General features: G+C 41.4%; 1 long non-coding RNA gene across 3 annotated transcripts; it reads left to right on the top strand.

The window, feature by feature from the left end:
• Positions 1–7368: 7368 nt before the first annotated feature.
• Positions 7369–7862, top strand: LOC118560232. Of its 3 annotated transcripts, none has more exons than XR_004929186.1 (4): positions 7369–7449; positions 7492–7575; positions 7633–7674; positions 7747–7862. It is a non-coding gene; the product is annotated as an uncharacterized LOC118560232 (long non-coding RNA). The 3 variants fall into 3 exon arrangements; XR_004929187.1 differs by having other exon boundaries at positions 7633–7704; positions 7747–7801; XR_004929188.1 differs by having other exon boundaries at positions 7633–7689; positions 7747–7796.
• The last annotated feature ends 286 nt before the right edge of the window (positions 7863–8148 follow it).

Raw genomic sequence — 8148 nt, 5'->3', positions numbered from 1 at the left:
AAAAAAACGCAACCCGTGACTCATGAAATTTAGAAGCACTTTTAGAAAAAAGAAGCCCGAAGTCGCATGTGTCCGAGGGTAAAAGAAACCCTTCGGGGCGGGTCTGTTTTGCTACAGTTTTCTAGCACTCTTGAAACTACGGAAAGCGCCAAGGGTAAAAGAAACACAGTCCGGAGAGCGCGGCAGGGGAAAAACATTAGGGAACGATGTGTGTTTTGACGCGACGCGGGTTTTTTTGTCGGCGTTAAAATGGGTTTGCGTTAACGCCGTTAATAACGCGTTTAACTGACAGCACTAATATATATATATATATATATATATATATATATATATATATATATATATATATATATATATATATATATATATATATATATATATACAGTTTGGCATTGACCAGTCAAATTTGATGTCATTAGTTGTGGCAGCATTCCTGAAAATCAGGCATGTATAGATAGAGAGAGAGATGTGTGTATGATTTGTGTTTATTATATTAATATGTAACTGAAAATATATAACTACGTGTATATATCTCATCCCGTTTGACTTCAGTTTAAATAGTTTTGGTTCTGAATAAATGTGTAATCTGTCTGAAAGGTCACGATCACTGTGAACATATGATTAAAATTAAATCTGAGCTGCCTACTATTCATTCTGACAGCAGCTGTCTGATCTGTGGTCTGACCCAAGATGGCTGCCCTGTAGGCACATCAGCCTAGCGGCCGGCAGCGTCCAATGGGGCGTCTATGTATATGATGTCTATGGTCACAACCTGAGACATAATAGGCCCGTTTACACTACACTTTTTTAACCGAGCTGAGACCAGTCTGAGCTCGGTAACAGAGATAACTCCTGAGTGTAAACGGTCAGCAGACTGAACCAGACCGCGCTAAACATAACTGGACCGCGCTAACTGCAGACCAGTTCATCAGTAGGTCTCGGACTGGTTTTTTTATCTTAGTTCTCTGATAACAAAGAGCGCATGAGCAGACCGCGTCGTCCGTGGTTTTTCCGGCGTCATTCAGACAAATTTCAGACATTCATAATAATACTAGCTTCCTTACCGTGCCACACGGTTTCCAGTGATGATTCTGCTTAGCAGTGTGATGAACCTCAGTGTCTGTTGTTGTTTCCTGCGTCTGTAAATCCTTATTAGACGTTCGTTTGTTTCATCCACGTCCCAAAAGCCGAGTCTGTCTAACCAGTCTGACGCACAATTTACGCCGCAAAATACAAGCAGTTTGATTTTTGTCCGAGAACTGGTGAAGCAGCACAGAGTAACAATAACTCTAGCGCTCCATAAAGATGTTATTAATCAGAGAAATCTTTCTGATTGTTTCACAGCGGTTACCTTCAGCAGGTAAACACGCCCACAGCAACACACCTCTGGTCCACACAGCCCGTTTCTGTCTGAATATGCGCTAAAACTGCCTCTTTAAAATTAACTGCACGGTGCAGTCTGCGCCTGTCTGAATCGCAATGAAAAGTATTACAGATCTGTGCCTGAGCATAGTCAAGAAATCCCCCCATGAGCGGCATTTTGTTTTTCCCCCTAGGACCCGCGGTAACAAGAGCGGTGTGCGTGTCATGTGTGTCAGAGCTGGTCACCGGTTAAAAGTCACGGCACCATGAGCAGCGCTGTTTGTAGGCGCTGCGCGATCCATAGAGACCGAGTCACTCAATTTAATCACGTAAATAAAACTTTCAGCCTGAATTAAATGTTTCCTCTGCTGACGTAAACGACGTAAAGCCAGGAGAGAGGAAGAGACATTTTCTGATTCTGATGCCTCCAGTTTCTCTCTCACTCTCTTCCTCTCCTCTTTAATGACTAACTTTCACCTTAGATGTCTCACCTGTTCCCCTGATTTCAGCCTATTGAGCATATTTGCAAGAACTATTGAAGCAGAGACCACATATGCGCATATACAGCACAATGCTGATTTTTCATCTTAAAATGAAGTGTAGAAGAAGATTTCTTCTAAATAAAAACATTTTAGTGTTAATAATGTATCGTTCTGTTATGACACCCAAGCACCAGACAAGGTTTTGCTGCTAACACTTTATTTTAGGACGAACAGGACGAGACAGCTTTCACTCCGCCGGTCCCCGAATCATGACTCCTCTCCCCGGAAGTCACACGTTTCTTCCGGTATGACCCCAAAGTAATCTGATTTAAAGGAACAGTAAGTGTGCAACACACTGAGCTATATTCTACACTGGAGTGCTAATCACTGTCTGTTTGAACGAGTCGCTTTGAAGCCACCAGCCGCCATATTGGTACTCCCTATTTCCCCCCAGTAACTAGGGAATATGTGCGCTACAGCATCGAATTTTCTCATGTTCAGGGGGGGCTTAAGACTTTTAAAATGTCAAATGCCATATACTTTTATGTTATGTTCTAAAAATATCAAGTACTGAGAAAGTTATGTGCTGAAATATTTTGCATTTTATTCATTTAAATATATATGTTTAACATTTCTAAATATATAAATAACAATGTAGAAAAACATATATTTACATATGTGTATACATATATATACATATACACATACTTATATATACATATATATATATATATAATATGAATAACATGTAAAATATTTCAGCATCTAATTTCCTAGTAGTTGATAGTGTTAGTACATCCACTGACTGTAGAATTACCTGTGAAACGTTTTCACACAGCCAGAAAACTGCTTGTTGTTGCAACCAAATCCTATGGGATTCTGGGAGAGTAGGGAGGAGCAAGATGGCGGCCAGTGACTTCAGTTTTTCGGCAAAATCAGCACTCCAGTGTATAATATAGCTCAGTGGTGCAACAGCATTTAGCAATAAAGTCTAATAAGGATCATTACAATACATTTTTATTTATGGATTAAATTAACAGTTTTTGAGCTTTACAAAAGAAATGCTTATTTACACATCTTTATTGTGTGGGGGGAAAAAACACGGTCAGACGCCATTAGTTTTCGCCTTGCGCCCCCTAGTGGCAGCTCGCGCACCCCCAGGGTGGCTCTCTGAGGTAGAGAGATACTGGTCTCGCTGCCTCACGGATTTGCATTGATGAGCCGTTCATTACAGTTCTCAAACATAATCGATGGTGGCATGTCGGTTTATAAGAATCATTTTGCCCAGAAGGAAAAAGAGCGCCAACAACTACCGATAACTATGTTCTTCTCCTGATAAAAACTCACCTGCACGGTGGGCTTTAGAAGAAATAAACGCCACAGAGCGGAGTCACGGATGCAGCGGCTCAGTCAGCAGAGCAGTGAAATACACACGAGTCACTATTTGTCCTGCTGTACTTTCTATTTTTTTTTCATAATCTTCGCCATTTGAAGCCTTCAGTTCATATTGATGTTTAAAATTATTATTTTACAGCACAGTAGTTATTTGTAAAAAAGAAAAGAAAGAAAAAATGTTTATACAGTACTTTTATTTATTAAACAAATGCTTGGGCCTGTAAAAAGGGTTTGTTCTTTGGTTTCAATGTAAAGGTTACTATTTCACGTATTTGGCCTATTACGGGTTCTTTTTGGAACGTATACATACATGTACATACATATGTCTACATGTACAAATGTGCTTGTTTGTATAGTAATAAAAAACTTGTATGAGTAGCTGTGTTTTGAAACATACATTCATCTGCAGAGGTTTGGTAACCCTATGCTATAATCTGGCTCATTTACAATCTGTACAAGAGTATAAGATTGTTCATTAATGTGCACTGTCCTGATTAAATAAATAAAATAAATAAATAAACATCAAATGGGTCATACTGGGTCAGGCTGACCTGCTCTCAGCAAGGGGAGAACAAGCTAGAAGGAAACATCTGGATGGAGAGCGATAACTTTGTTTAACTGTAGTGTTCCAAGAAATGTCAACTAGAGGAATTAATCGGTCTGTTTTTGTACTTTGAGTTAACCGTTTACCAGAAGTGAAGTCCAGCCCACCAAGAAGCTGGACGTCACTAGCTACCAATACACACCAATGGAGACACACAGATTCTTATTGAAACACACACACATCTGTGACTTATAAAAAGACCTGTTCACTGTATTGTTTTTTAGAACTCCTGCTTCACACCCGTTTGTACGTGCGAAGTTGAATAAAATAAATGACTTCTCGTTGGCAGGACAGAGATGATTTCTCCCCGAGTCTTCTTTCTTTTTAAGGTTCAATAGTTAAATAATCTCCCACACATCCTGTCAGAATATTCTATTACTTTTAACCCCACTAAGATTATTGAAACACACTGGACCATTTGTTATAATAGCTATGGTTTTAAAGTTTTAAGCAAAAAAACGTGAAAATTAGTTCAATTTTCAATGAGTTTACAGTTGAATAAAATTGATTCTGCGCCTGGTCAACACATTACTCTGAGCTGAGCTGTCGACCTCCCCAAGATGGCGGCCCTAAATGCCGTCAGCGCACACAGGCGAAAGCGTCGATGCGGGGTCTACTCTTATGTCTATGGTGACAACTGATGAGGAGCTGCTGAGTTATGGTAAATGTGTTAATAGATTCATTTTATTCAGATTGGGCTGATCCTGTGAGAAATGTTTGGTTTGTGTCCAGGTTAAAAAATAATAAATAAAAAGTAAGACAAGACCACGAGTTTGTATGGCGCTAAATTGGTAACATAGGGCTTTATTGATCTCACAGTGGAGAAATTTACTTGTCACACATCGGCTTAATAAACAAAAAGAAAGGTGCCAAAAGGAGGAAAAGGTGCATAAGGTATAAGGTATTTACAGTGTGTCCACATATGTACAGTGTATCAAAAATAAAAATAAAATAAAAAGTACAGGGGAAATAAAGCAGATATTTAGAGTGAAAGTATGAAAGTTCCTCATGAAAAAATATTAGTCAGTAACAGGAGAACTGAATGAGAATATCTGCATGATCTGAGAATGATGGAGGAAGAGATAACCGCCTGTTTAATGTCCATTTATTATGTCGTTTTTGCTTGTAGCTCCGAATATTGTGGTAATTAGATTTGTAGTATTTATTCAGATGATATAATAATAAAAAAAACAATAATTGCAAGTTTTCATGTTGTACATTCTAATGTTTTTGGAACTGATTTTAAATATATAATGTCTCTGTTTTAGAATAATGTAAGATTGATACAAGAGGAGAGAGGAAGAGGATAGGAAGTCAGAAAGGAGATTAAATGAGAGTGGAGGAAAATAGGAACACTGATGGAAAGAACGATTGATGAGAAGAGAGAAAAATTTAGAGTATTAATAAAGTTCAATTGATAAAGCGTTGACATGATTTAAGTGATAAAGTAACATATTGAGTAATGTAGTGTGTGAAGTTTGCTATGTAAAACAGAGTGACTCAGGTTTGAGCTGAGAAGCCCTAATTGTCTGAGGATATAACCTCTTTCTGAGTCTCTGCACTGAACATGAGTTTCACTGCACTTCCCTAGCTGTAGCAGAAAGAAGAGGCAGATTAGTTGTATCTTTTTCTTGTGTCTTAAAAATGTCAGTTCTGCACATAATAAATCTTCTCCTCTTATTTTATCCAGACCTCTGGATACCATGGCTGATGGCTCTTCAGACACAGAAGGCCTTGAAGAAACCAGAGATGATCTCATGTTAGCTGACTCACTGACCGGAGTTAACTCACCTTATAGGAGCAAACAATATACTGGCACATCAACTACTACCATACACATAATGTAGTTATACACGCTTTATGGAAGTTTATACATGTTCATGCTGCACTACACTCAATCACCTGCATTCATGTCAGGAGGATCTCCAAGTCTGTGCTTTTGTTTCACCTCACATCTCTAAAACACACTTTCTCATGCCAAACAGGCTCTAAGCACAGCTCCACCTCTGAACCTCAGCAGCTCCTTCGTTTACCTGAGTGAAGTTCCTTTGCTTCCTGCCTTTCATTACTGGACAGACAGAGTAATCCAGGTGTGTCTGTCCTCATTAGTCCAGGTGTGTCTGACGTCAGTAACCAGCCACACACACCTGGATTAATCAGGAAACAAAGGAGGAGCTGCTGAGGTTCAGGCAGAGGTGGAGCTGTTATGTAGTCCATTAGTGAGAGAAATTAATCTGCTACTTAGAGATGAACAGGCTCCTGATGCTGTCAGTTCACAGTAAGAAACATTTATCATCCTTTACATGCAGGCTGGACCTCTACTTCTTTTTAAAGTGTTAACGCAGAAAAACCTATTTCCCATAGGTATGTATGAACAGAATGAGTATTTGTTGCACTTCTTTAAAAGCTGGGGGGACTCTGTCTTCAGACAGCCACGGGCTAAATGTTTGTATTTATTGTTTCTTTTCTTCATGTCACTCTCCTCTTAGGAGGCGGCAGAGCTCTTTGCCCCCCCCCCCCCCCCCTCACACACACACTTTGCCCCAGCCCAGAGACACAGTTCTAGTTTTCTATTAATAACAATATTGATGTATTCATTCTATTAATCTTATATAGATATACTAAAAGTGTGGAGAGGCACATTCCTGCTTGATTTTTGTTGTTTAAATATTAATAAATAAATGAAACCATTACTGTCCCTGTTTCCTAATTTCATCTTGATGAGATTTATTGATTTTTATCCATGAGCTAAAAATGTCCCCAGATATGATTTCAGAAATCTGGTCACCTTATCTAATGTTCTTCTCCTCTGTAGCCTCCATCATCAGGTCTAGCGCCTCCTTCCTCTGTTGTCTTCTGCTCTTTACCTGTAGCAGCACCACAGCGCCCTCACTGGCACACACAGGTACTACACCATCTATTACAGCATCTATTACAGCTCCTCCTCCTCCTTCTCCACCTTTCAGGGGGAACAGCGTCCAGCTCCCGGTGGATGGGGTCCTGGTTCTGTCAGGAGGAACCGACAGTGGACCAGGTGACCCGGTCCTGACCCAGCAGAACAAAGAACGGACACACAGAACCAGAACCAGCTGCAGTTGGTAGTTTTATTATAAAAGCTGCAGTTTCTACTCTGACAGTGAACAAGGAACAGAAACACTGAGAAAATGAAAAACATCAAGAGGGATCACAGGGGGGGGGGGGGGGGGGGGGGGTGCAGGGTAACCATGGTAACAGTGAGGGGGGGGGGTCTACTGTCTGACAGTTTAACGTCACACACACACAAACACACACACACTGTTCTCACACACTCGGTAACACACTCTGAGGTCCCTGTGTGTTTCAGAGCCACCGCTGCCAGTCTGGTCACATGACCACGTCACATGATCACATGACCCAGTCACTACCGTGTCACATGACCCAACCATAGTCAGAATGACAGGCTACAGTCAGCCAGCTCTCCTGTTTCAGAGCCACCTTTACTAGTCAAAACCTTACACATCTGTGCTGACACAGGTCCACGCTGACTGATGGCAGGTTCTATGACCACAGGTACGCTGACCACAGGTACGCTGACAGGTTCTATGACCACAGGTACGCTGACCACAGGTACGCTGACCACAGGTACGCTGACAGGTTCTATGACCACAGGTACGCTGACAGGTTCTATGACCACAGGTACGCTGACCACAGGTACGCTGACCACAGGTACGCTGACAGGTTCTATGACCACAGGTACGCTGACAGGTTCTATGACCACAGGTACGCTGACCACAGGTACGCTGACCACAGGTACGCTGACCACAGGTACGCTGACAGGTTCTATGACCACAGGTACGCTGACCACAGGTACGCTGACCACAGGTACGCTGACCACAGGTACGCTGACCACAGGTACGCTGACAGGTACGCTGACCGGAGCTTAATTGTTATAACCGTAAACTCTGTCTCCCACTATAAACTGCTCAGCAGGAGGAAGTCTTCACACCAAACTGTTTTAAACGTGACACTGAGCTGAAACTCTGAGCTGCTCCAACCTGCTGGAACCAGCCAGGAATTCTGGGAAATGTAGGCCATAGCTGCGCTCCTCTATGGGGTTAAAGGTCAGCAGAGTCATGGTAGGAGCTGAGCATAGACATTATATACGTAGACGCGTCATAGGTCAGCGTCACCGCCATGTTGTGTGTGGCAGAGAGAAGTTAAGTTCTGTTGTAGTGAACATGGATCAGAGAAGACGCCTCATTCCTGTGCTGCATGGAAATGTACCAACCGTTTTATTTATGTATATAAACCGTGTCACATGTGAAC

The sequence above is a fragment of the Fundulus heteroclitus genome, unplaced genomic scaffold (genome assembly GCF_011125445.2).
Source record: "Fundulus heteroclitus isolate FHET01 unplaced genomic scaffold, MU-UCD_Fhet_4.1 scaffold_41, whole genome shotgun sequence".
Lineage (NCBI taxonomy): Eukaryota > Metazoa > Chordata > Actinopteri > Cyprinodontiformes > Fundulidae > Fundulus > Fundulus heteroclitus.
Note: the sequence above shows the minus strand (reverse complement) of the source record. Positions and strands in the feature narration are given on the sequence as shown.